At 45.6% G+C, this 11,015-nt stretch overlaps 1 non-coding gene across 1 annotated transcript; it reads left to right on the top strand.

Moving 5' to 3' along the window:
• The first annotated feature begins 1,003 nt into the window (after positions 1–1,003).
• LOC141074275 (U2 spliceosomal RNA) lies at positions 1,004–1,193 on the top strand. Its single transcript, XR_012227170.1, has one exon. It is a non-coding gene; the product is annotated as a U2 spliceosomal RNA (small nuclear RNA).
• The last annotated feature ends 9,822 nt before the right edge of the window (positions 1,194–11,015 follow it).

Here is an 11,015-nt window from a genome sequence, read left to right as displayed (position 1 = left end):
ACAGAAATCCTCAATAAGCAAAGAAAGGAGTATCACCGGTAGCCACTGAGAGAAGTCTGCTCGCTTATGTAGTCCCAGTCACTACCCACACTCCTCCAATTATCTTCTGCAGCTGTTGGGTTATCATGTAGACCAGCTCCACTACCAGCAGTATCCACCAGAGGGAGCCTTGCCTCAAAAGTCGGATTAAGAGAGTTCACAACAGTAACCATTCCAATACATTATGCCTTTTCTTTTCTTCCATATTTATCATGGTGGTATATCAATTGTTTAGTGCTGAGCTCACTCCCCAGTATTGAATAGCAAACATTGTCTTGCACTACTGGTGACATAATATAACCGCGTCATTGATTTAAGGGCATCTAGATACTTTTTTGTACTGCATTCATTCCCTGTACTTGCTGCTATATAATTGCACTGTGCACTTTAGCTATTTTGCTTATCTATATTCCTTTTTATCAACTTAGGATTAATTTAGACATACTTACAACATTGTGCTGATATGTCAACAAGTCGATAAACTAGTGCTGGGCACAGACTCACCCTGCATTTGGAGGTTCCCCCTTTGTCTTTTACTTCATGTAGTTTACTTATTTATAAATATATGTTTTAAACCTAAATCTTCTTTTCACTTCCTTCTTTTATGGCACCATACCATTTAAGAATATGTTAGTAAAGTCTTGGACTCCGTAGCATGTTGCACCTAGCCTTTCATACTATCTTGAGCACCCCTCCATTCCTGGCCTTCGGGTCAGGAAAGGGAATTTTTATAAACACGGTCGAAGGTCCGGTCAGCTTTGGGCTGTGAAACCAACACGAAACAGGGCTCCCAGCTCCACTAGGGTGAGAGTCTGGTTGGATGCTAGGAGCACGAAAATGGCTCTTCCTCGGCTAGGAAGAGCATCAAAGATCCCCAACCCTTGTTGTGGCCTTCTGTCTGAGGGACGAGAATGGTTTATTGAGGATCCTCTCCTGGTGTGCTGTTTTGGTGTGACTTTGGTGAAATTTTTAGCACCTTGGATATTGCTTCAATCAAAAAATCAGTTCTTATCAGTTTAATATCTGATACGTCCCCTATCTGGGGACCAAATAATAAATGGATTTTTAGAACAGGGAGATGGAAAAAGCGCTTGCTCTGTCAACTCCACACATTGGCCTGGTATTGCAGTATTTCCAGGAGTGGTGCAAACCACTTCCCTAATCCGGTTTCCAAAAACAGGTTGAATTGAAATCAATGCAAGTTGTGTTATCGAACTGTTTTTTTATTTTTTTTGTGTTCTTTCCCCCCTTCATTTGTTTTTTTTCAGGGTCAAAGTTGCACATTTTGGTTCAACTTGACCAACTCTGCTATATCTTGTGTGAGCATTGTTTTCACTTATGTATGTAAAGCATTATATTGTATTCAATTTGTAATGTAATTAATGTAATCTATCTTTCCAGGGTTTTGCTGCTTGCTACAGGTGTGATAAGCTGCAATAATGGATTTGGCCTTTGTTACATTGCTGCAAACACACCTCCTACAAAGCCAGCCTCCTTGCCGTCAGTACTTACTGTTTTAATTCAAGAATCCCATGTGTAGGCATTGCATTCCTACCACATTCCTGACACTGATTTCTTTTGTGAAACATGGTCTCAGTCTTGTGGCGCACCGACTTCTTAATTTTCTGTATGTGGATTAAAAATAAAAAAAATTGGTCTGGAGTGGTGTTTGAATTTGCGGCCTATCTTCACCTGTCTGTGTATTCTAATGGTTTGCAGCAGCCAGGTGTACTGCCTGCAGTAGATGGAATGGGCCAATGGAACACTTAACATGCCCCAATGGGTCCTTTGCCATTATCTGTCTGCAGCAGCAGCAGCCATCTTTAGTCTGCTGAAGAAGCGACAGCAGGTAGGTACTTGTCAGCAGAAGTGGATGAGATATAGAGCCTGAAAGTCAAAAGTTCAAAACATTGTTACCTTTTTGCTCTTCACTGTACTTTTTGGTGAGTCTGTAGGTGTTTCCACGCTGCTACCCCACCATAGAGCAGGGAATTATGTTACACAGGTCAAATTTATAACTGACAACAAGGTCTAAGTTATTAAACCAGAAAATGGTTAACTTAAAAAAAAAAAATTGCATGGGCTCCCACATAATTTTAATAACCAGAAGAGGGAAAACCGACGGCTGATGTTAATATTCTGGGAAGGAGCCAATAGCCATAAAGGTTCCCAGACTATTAATATCAGCTCACAGCTGATTGGCTAGTTTACAGGGGGACCCCAGAAAAAAACTGACATGGGGTCCTCCTATAAAATATAACCAGCAGAGGCTACACAAGACAAATTCTGACTGATAGTAATAGCCTAGGAAGGGGTTATGGAGGGTCCAGACTAAAAACATCAGCTCTAAGATGTACCAATTCTGGCACTTAGATTGAATAAAGGAAGTGAGAAGAGCGAGGCTAGTTTAAACCATACTCACCGAATGCCTAATCCACTGAAACCAATGTCTCTTGCAACAAAAATATTATCCACGCTATTTCTCACCTGTCTGCAGAGAAGATAGTCCATAATGTCCCACAATGATCCTGATGACTTTGAGAGTAGTCACAAATGTGACTGCTCCCAAGAACAGCTGGCTATACACGGACGCAGGAGGTAATCGCTCCTGCAGTGTACTGTATACCACTGAGCTGCAATGAGAGTTCACCAGAGTGTATCAGCTGATTAGCACCTGTGATCTCCCTTACGGCACCACCGCTGTGTGAGAAAGTTCTCACGCAGTGATGGTGCCGTGAGAGCACCGGAGCTCATCAGCTGATGAACTCGAGCAACCTCACAGCAGCTCAGTTATGCACTGCGGCAGCGATAACGCTTCTGTCAGTGGATTGCCGGCAGCTGGGTAGAGCAGTCACATCTCCCGCTGTGACTGGTCTACACTTGAGATTGTCGTGGGACACTCAGGATTACGTGGACTACAGCAAACAGGAGATTATATAGTGTTTTATTATTTTACATTTTTATAGGAGACATGGGAATCGGATTGGGGGTTAGAGGAGTATAAACTTTATTTTTATTTGAATATGTATTTAATTATTTTACATTTTTTTTTTTTTTTTTAAAGTTTGAGTACAGGCGCCGGCTGACGAGAGACTACTCCCATCAGCGGCTCCTGCCATCACTGTTATCAGTGACAGTAGACGTAGCCTGACAGGAGTAGTAGTCTCATCAGCTCACGCCTGCTGACCTGCAGTAAGTGTTTTACCGCAGTGTTTTATTGCAACAGTTTATAGATAAGGAGTGTAAGAGTTTTAGTGTCCTGTCATTAAGGTCTGGTCCAGGTCTGTGATACCCCCAAATGATCTGCATTGCTGATAATAGATGCAGTGATGTGCAGCCTGAACTCACTGACCAGCAGTCTGATACACTACTGGAAGAGAACTTTAGGTCATCATTAGTGTTGAGCGAACAAGCTTCGGTGTTATCCACATAATGTAATGCCTTTATGCATCTGTACTTGTTCCTGCCTTGCTGCTGTAATGCTCTGAATTTCCCCATGGTGGAACGATTAAAGGATTATTTTATCTTGTATCGGGGCAGCTCAAGTAAAATGTTCAAGTCCCCATGGCTGCATGATTCGCGGTTGTTAGGCATTTCCTGCATATGTGCTGTGTAACAGTAGCGAATCTTACAACCCCAGTGATACTCGGATAACGCTATATCTGAACACGCTCGCTCACCACTAGTCAGCATCACTGCAGGATTTTTACTCTTCTCTCAAAGAGAACTTTCCAAACCGGAGGAGGCATGCTCAGATGATGTTCGTTATCTTTGGATCTACTTACATATGTGAACACTCTCGGTAATGAAGTTTAACAAATCTAGATACAGAGCCTCACCCAATGATGATCACCTGTCAGCCATCCTACCTATATCCACCTCAGCCATTCAACCAGACTGCAACACACTTGTTTAAGCCCAAGGCAGGCTGGATTTTTCTCACTGCCCATCAGCTGCCCCTCTCTTGCCTCAGCTGAGGGAGGGGCCTGGTGAGACTCTTTACAATAGGTCACCTAGCGAATATCTATGTCAGACCCCAGGAGAGGTAACGTGTATTGCAGATCTATTTGTATTTCCTGCGGTGTTCTCCCAAGTAGCAATCACAGATCCAATTCGTAAGACATCTATGTATTTTAAACTGTTCTTATCTGCACGTTCTTTTATCATTCCATCTTTTGTAACATTTTAAGCACCCTACTCTTTTTTGCAAATTAAATAATGTAATAAGTTTGTCCCTAGTTTCTCCAATGTATCAACTATCTCGAGGAGAGAAAATACCTTGGTTGTAATAACTTGCAGCCATGGTGCAAGTAGTGAACTGTTCAGCAGCTTGGGAAAACTGGGTGTGCATGTGTACTAGTGTGTTGTCCAGTGCAGGCGTCTCGCTGGCCAAGTGAAACAGCAAGTGGTGGTGTGCGCTTAGCTCATTCTCAACCTATTGCAATAGGTGAGTGGACGAGTGAGTGTGGGAGGTGGAGCCCCCATTACAACAGATCTGAGGCACCTGTGATGTGAATGGTGTTTATGACACCAAACCATTGACTTGAAAATTTTGATCCAAACAATTAAATCAATATCGGACATGACTCTAAAGTTTTGCACGTACCACTCAGTCTGAAGAAAAAAAAAAAAAAAAATCCGACATGTAAACACACTCATACATGAAAAAAATGGATCTATGAGTGAGCTGTAAGACATGTCATACGGATGTGTTTATGTAGCCTTAGTCTTCACTAACAGTAAAAATAAAAGGTGCTTCTCACAAAATTAGATCATCAAAAAGTTAATTTATTTCAGTACAAAAAGTGAATCTCATATTACACAGAGTCATTGCAAACAGAGTGATCCATTTCAAGTGTTTATTTCTGTTACAATGTTGATGATTATGGCTTACAGCCAATGAAAACCCAAAGGTCATTATCTCAGTAAATTAGAATACTTTATAACACCAGCTTGAAAAAATGATTTTAAAATCTGAAATGTTGGCCTACTGAAATGTATGTTCAGTAAATGCACTCAATACTTGGCCGGGGCTCCTTTTGCATCAATTACTGCATCAATGCGGCGTGGCATGGAGGCGATCAGCCTGTGGCACTGCTGAGATGTTAAGGAAGCCCAGGTTGCTTTGATAGCAGCCTTCAGCTCATCTGCATTGTGGGGTCTGGTGTCTCTTGTCTTCCTCTTGACAATACCCCATAGATTCTCTATGAGGTTAAAGTCAGGCGAGTTTGCTGCCAATCATGCACAGTGACACTGTTGTTTGTAAACCAGGTATTGGTAATTTTGACAGTGTGGACAGGTGCCAAGTCCTGCTGGAGAATGAAATTTCCATCTCCAAAAAGCTTGTCGGCATTGGGAAGCATGAAGTGCTCTAAAATTTCCTGGTAGACGGCTGCGCTGTCTTTAATCTTGATAAAACACAGTGGACCTACACCAGCAGATGACATGGATCCCCAAACAAACGCTGATTGTGGAAACCACACTAGACCTAGACTAGAAGCAGTTTGGATTGTGGCCTCTCCACTCTTCCTCCAGACTCTGAGACTTTGATTGAAATGCAAAATTTACTTTCATCTGAAAACACCACCTTGGACCACTGCGCAAAAGTCCAGTTCTTTTTCTCCTTGGCCCAGGTAAGTCACTTCTGGCATTGTCTGTTGGTCATGAGTGGCTTGACATAAGGAATGAGACACTTGCAGCCCATGTACTGGATACAGCTGTGTGTGGTAGCTCTTGAAACAATGACTCCAGCAGCAGTCCACTCCTTGTGAATCTCCCCCAAATTTTTGAATGGCCTTTTCTTAATCCTTTTAAGGCTGCGGTTATCCCGGTTGCTTGTGCACCTTTTTCTACCACACTTTTTCCTTCCACTCAACTTTCCATTAATATGCTTGGATACAGCACTCTGTGAACAGACAGCTTCTTTAGCAATTACCTTTTGTGGCTTACCCTCCTTGTGGAGTGTGTCAATGACAGCCTTCTGTACAAGTCAAGTCAGCAGTCTTCCCCATGATGGTGGAGCCTACTGAAACAGACTAAGGCCACATGCACACATTGAGTATTTGGTGAGTTTTTTACCCCAATATTTGTAAGCCAAATCCAGGAGAGGGTGAAAACCACCATGGTTACTTACCGGTAGCCGGTTTTTCCGGAACCCATGACAGCACCACCTGAGAGAGGGATCCGCCCCGCCAGGACAGGAACCTACTGAGACATAAGGGGCGGCACCTCTCCCCCGCTTCAGTTGGGTTACAGAGCATTGAGAGGACTTCCCGGTTAGTTACATGTTTAATCCAACACCACAACACTCAAAACACCCTACTAATTGTGCACACCATACAGTGAAAAAGGGGGGGAATGTACGGGTGCTGTCATGGGTTCCGGAAAAACCGGCTACCGGTAAGTAACCATGGTGGTTTTCCCTTCACCCATGACAGCACCACCTGAGAGATTTTTGGAGACTTCGAAACACCTTAGGGAGGGACCACCGCTTGCAGCACCCTTCTACCAAAGGTTAAGTCAGCAGAGGAGGATAGATTTAATCTATAGTGCTTAAAGAAGGTTGAAGGTGAGGCCCAGGTAGCGGCCTTACAAATTTGTTCGATTGATACCTCTGCCTTTTCAGCCCAGGAGGTCGCCACGGCTCTGGTGGAATGAGCCTTGATGCCGTCAGGAATCGGGATACCACTAGCTGAATAGGCTACACTAATGGCTTCCCTGATCCATCTAGCAATAGTCCCTTTTGAAACCCCATAGCCTTTCCTGGCACCCTGAAAAGCTACGAATAGGGACTGTGACCTCCTCCACTGGCTAGTGGCAGATATATATTCTACGAGAGCTCTTTTAACATCCAGACTATGGAATTTTTCCTCCCCCAGATTTTTTGGATTTTCGCAAAAGGATGGAAGAACAATTTCCTGACCCCGATGGAAATCTGACACTACCTTGGGCAGATAACTGGGGTCTGTTCTTAACACTACCCTATCCTGAAAGACTTGCGTATAAGGAGGATTTACTGAGAGAGCCTGTAAGTCGCTTATCCTGCGGGCTGATGTGAGGGCTATTAACAGGATCGTTTTTAGGGTCAAAAACTTTAGGGGTAGCTGATGTAATGGCTCATACGGTTCTTTTGTAAGGGCTTCTAACACCAGGTTTAAATCCCAGGGGGCTATTCTAGGTATTGGAATAGGCCTAGCTCTATGGCAGGATTTAATAAATCTGGCTATCCACCTATCTGATGCCAGTTTGCAATTGTAGAGCGCCCCTAGTGCCGACACCTGAACCTTAAGTGTGTTTACTGCTAACCCCATCTGCAACCCAGATTGTAAGAACTCTAGGATGTCACTAATCGGGGGTTCTTTCCCTAACGGCTTACCCAAGAACTGTAGGAACTTATCCCATGTTCTGCCGTAGATGTTAGTAGTCACCGGTTTCCTGCTTTTTAGCAGAGTGGCCACCAGCCCAGGGGAGAACCCCCTATCTATTAAAAGCGACCTTTCAAATTCCACGCCGTCAGATGGAATCCTTTGACCTGAGCGTGCAATATTGGACCCTGAACTAGTAGGTCCGGGATTTCTGGCAGAACCCAAGGATCGGAGAGGGACATCTTCCGTAGCAGAGCGAACCAGGGCCTTTTTGGCCAAAATGGAGCTATTAGAATCACCCTGGCTTGATCGTTTCTGATTTTTCTTACCACAGTCGGGATCAGAGCTACTGGGGGGGAACGCGTAAGCCAGTCTGAAGTTCCACTGGATGTGCAATGAGTCCACTGCCCATGGGTTTTCCCTTGGGTTTAGAGAGCAGAACCTTTCTGTTTGCCTGTTGTGCTTGTTTGCAAAGAGGTCTATCACCGGTTCCCCCCAAAGCTGAATTAACTTTTGAAAAATGGATCGGTTTAGCGCCCATTCTCCTTGCCTCAGGGTATTGCGACTCAGGAAATCTGCCTCTATGTTTTCTGCCCCTTTTATGTGTAGGGCTGTCACGGAGTGTAGGTGATCCTCTGCACTGCTCAGAATGTCTGTTGCTGCTTAATGGATTAAGGAGTGTGATCTTGTCCCTCCTTGGTGGTTGATGTATGCCACTGCTACCTTGTTGTCTGACATGATGCGTACATCTCGACCCTGGAGTAGCGGAATGAAGTGGTTTAGGGCCTTGCCCACTGCCCACAGTTCTCTCAGGTTGGAGGATGCCTTCCTTTCTTGAGGTGTCCAGGAACCCTGACCTATGAGGCCCCTTAGGTGTGCCCCCCACCCCGAGGAGCTTGCATCTGTTAAAATTATATCTGTCGCCTGTCTGTCCCATGGTATTCCTAAGGTCAGATTTGTCTCGTTCAACCACCAGTTGAGAGAGTCTCTGGTTTTTAAGGAAAGCTCCAGCTTTCCTTCCAAACGCCCTCTTAGCGATCTTTGTGCTCTTAGTATCTCCCCCTGGAGTTGCCGGGTGTGAAACTGAGCCCACCTGACCGCCGGAATACAGGATGTTAGGGTACCTAGCAGGGACATTGCTTTTCTTAATGTCATACATGGTTGGTTTCGGCCCGCCAAGGCCAGATTTTGCACCTTCTCTATCTTGGACTCTGGGAGCAGACACTCTTGCCTTTCTGAGTCCAGTATAAATCCTAGGAAGGTCTGTTTCTTTAGGGGTTGTAATTTTGATTTTTTGAAATTGACTATCCACCCTAACTCTTGCAAGGTGTTGATCACCTGAGTCAGCTGTGCTGTACAGTGGTCCTCTGAACTGCCCACTATAAGAAAATCGTCCAGGTATGGTATTATGACCGTATCGTGAATCCGGAGAAAGGCTGTCACTTCCGCTATGACCTTGGTGAAGACCCTCGGGGCTATGGATATGCCAAACGGAAGAGCCCTGAACTGAAAGTGCCTTAGTGTGCCCTGAATATAAAGCGCTACCCTCAGGTATTTCTGGTAATCTGGATGGATAGGGATGTGGTAATACGCATCCTTTAAATCGACTACGGCCATGAAGCAATCTTGATGCAGCAGCTTCACTGCCGTAGTTACTGATTCCATCTTGAAGGTCGGGTTCTTTATCCATAGATTGAGGCGTCTGAGATTTATGATTGTCCTGAACGACTGATCCGGTTTTTTTATTAGGAAAAGGGGTGAATAAAACCCCTTTCCTTCCTGTAAGCGTGGCACCTCGGATAGTACCCGCTTGTCTATCAGGCTCAGGATTTCTGTTTCTAAGGCCAGTTGTTCTTCGGTCATCTTCCTGATAGGTGTGATGACGACCACGGATTTTGGCTGACGAATAAAGGGGATTTTCAGGCCTTCTTTTAGGATGCTCAGAATCCAGGTGTTGGAGGAGATCTTTTCCCAGGCCTGGAAAAAGAGTGCCAATCTCGCTCCTACTGGAATACTGGCGTCACTGTGGTGACTTTTTGGAGGTGGAGGTGCCTCCACCAAACATAAACCCTGATTCTCTCTTCTTTTTATCCTCCCATCTTCTTCTGTCAGCGGGAGGACGCCCTCTATTGAATCTCCCCCTCCGAAAGGGCTGTCTCCTCTGATCCATAGGGAATCTGGGGAAGCCTTTTTTCTTATCGCCTGCTTTCTCCAGAATATCGTCCAAGTTCTTGCCGAACAGGAATCGGCCATCGCAGGGGAGAGAGCACAATTTGGCCTTGGACTGAAGGTCACCCGGACAGCCCTTAAGCCATAACGCGCGTCTAGCAGCATTTGATAGTGACGCTGCTCTGGCTGTCAATCGCATAGAGTCCGCCGAGGTATCTGCCAGAAAAGCCGCTGCCCCGTGCAAGAGATACATGTCTGATAAGATCTTCTCTCTTGGGACCCTTGACGCCAGCTTCTCTTCTAACTGCTGCAGCCAGATCATGAGGGAGCGTGCCGTGCAGGTGCCCGCTATCGCCGGCTTAAGACCTCCTGCTGTCGCTTCCCATGTGTGCCTCAAATATGAGTCCGCTTTTTTGTCTAGCGGGTCTCTAAGAACCCCTGCGTCTTCCAAGGGCAGGGCCGACCTTTTGGAAGACCTGGACACCGCTGCATCTATTTTTGGGACTTTGTCCCATATTTCCGTATCCTTGTATTCAAAGGGGTATCGTCTCTTAGAGGCGGATGGAAGGGCCCCCGATTTTTGAGGCTTTTTCCACTCCTTCTCAATAAGCGCCTGGATTTTCGCGTTTACTGGAAAGGTTCGTTTTTTCCCCTCCTGAAGCCCCCCAAACATGACGTCCTCTAGGGTTTTAGCCGCCCTTTCTTCCTGTAGGCCCACTGTGGTTCTAATGGCCTTTAGGAGGGCATCTGTATCTTCTACAGGGAAACATGGCTTACCCCCTGTGTCACTATCTGAGGAGGATGATTTTTCCGCCTGAGATGATACTGATGCGGAATCTGAGGGGGAACTAGGGAAATCCTTCCTGCTTTTTTTCCCTTTTTTCAATAAGGACTTAATTGAGCCTTCCATTTCTGACCTGAGGGCAGATATTAGATTGGCTGCGAAACTAGGCGCTTCCTCCGCCATAGTCCGCTGAATGCACGAAGCACAGAGATCTTTTTGCCAGTCTCTTGCTAGGGGAGATTTACATATAGCACAATCCCTATTGTTCTTCTTGCTTCCCGCTTTTCTGGGCCTTTCCTACAGGGTGAAGCATACAATAGAAAAAAACCCCTATTAATATACTGCTGACATTCACGAAGATCACTCACCACCCGCAATCAAGGGTACCGGATTTGGAGGCTGCGTCGGAGCACCTGACCCGCGCTCTTTGGACCTTGAGGAGTGCCCCGACCTGCGGCTGGGGCGACTGCTGCTTGAATGGCTTCCATGCTTTCTGCCAGAGGGCTGTGAGGGAGGCAGGGACGCTGAACGTTCCTGCTCGGACTCCATCTTGCACCGCCGATCTACAGCTGTCTTTCTCCTTTTAAATTGCATGCCTCCGCCTGGTGAGCGTCTTCCTCCCCTCCCCCCTGCGACCGCCGGCCCAGCGCTTCAGAAAG

The sequence above is a fragment of the Dendrobates tinctorius genome, unplaced genomic scaffold (genome assembly GCF_039654945.1).
Source record: "Dendrobates tinctorius isolate UK_male_01 unplaced genomic scaffold, ASM3965494v1 ptg000331l, whole genome shotgun sequence".
NCBI lineage: Eukaryota > Metazoa > Chordata > Amphibia > Anura > Dendrobatidae > Dendrobates > Dendrobates tinctorius.
Note: the sequence above shows the minus strand (reverse complement) of the source record. Positions and strands in the feature narration are given on the sequence as shown.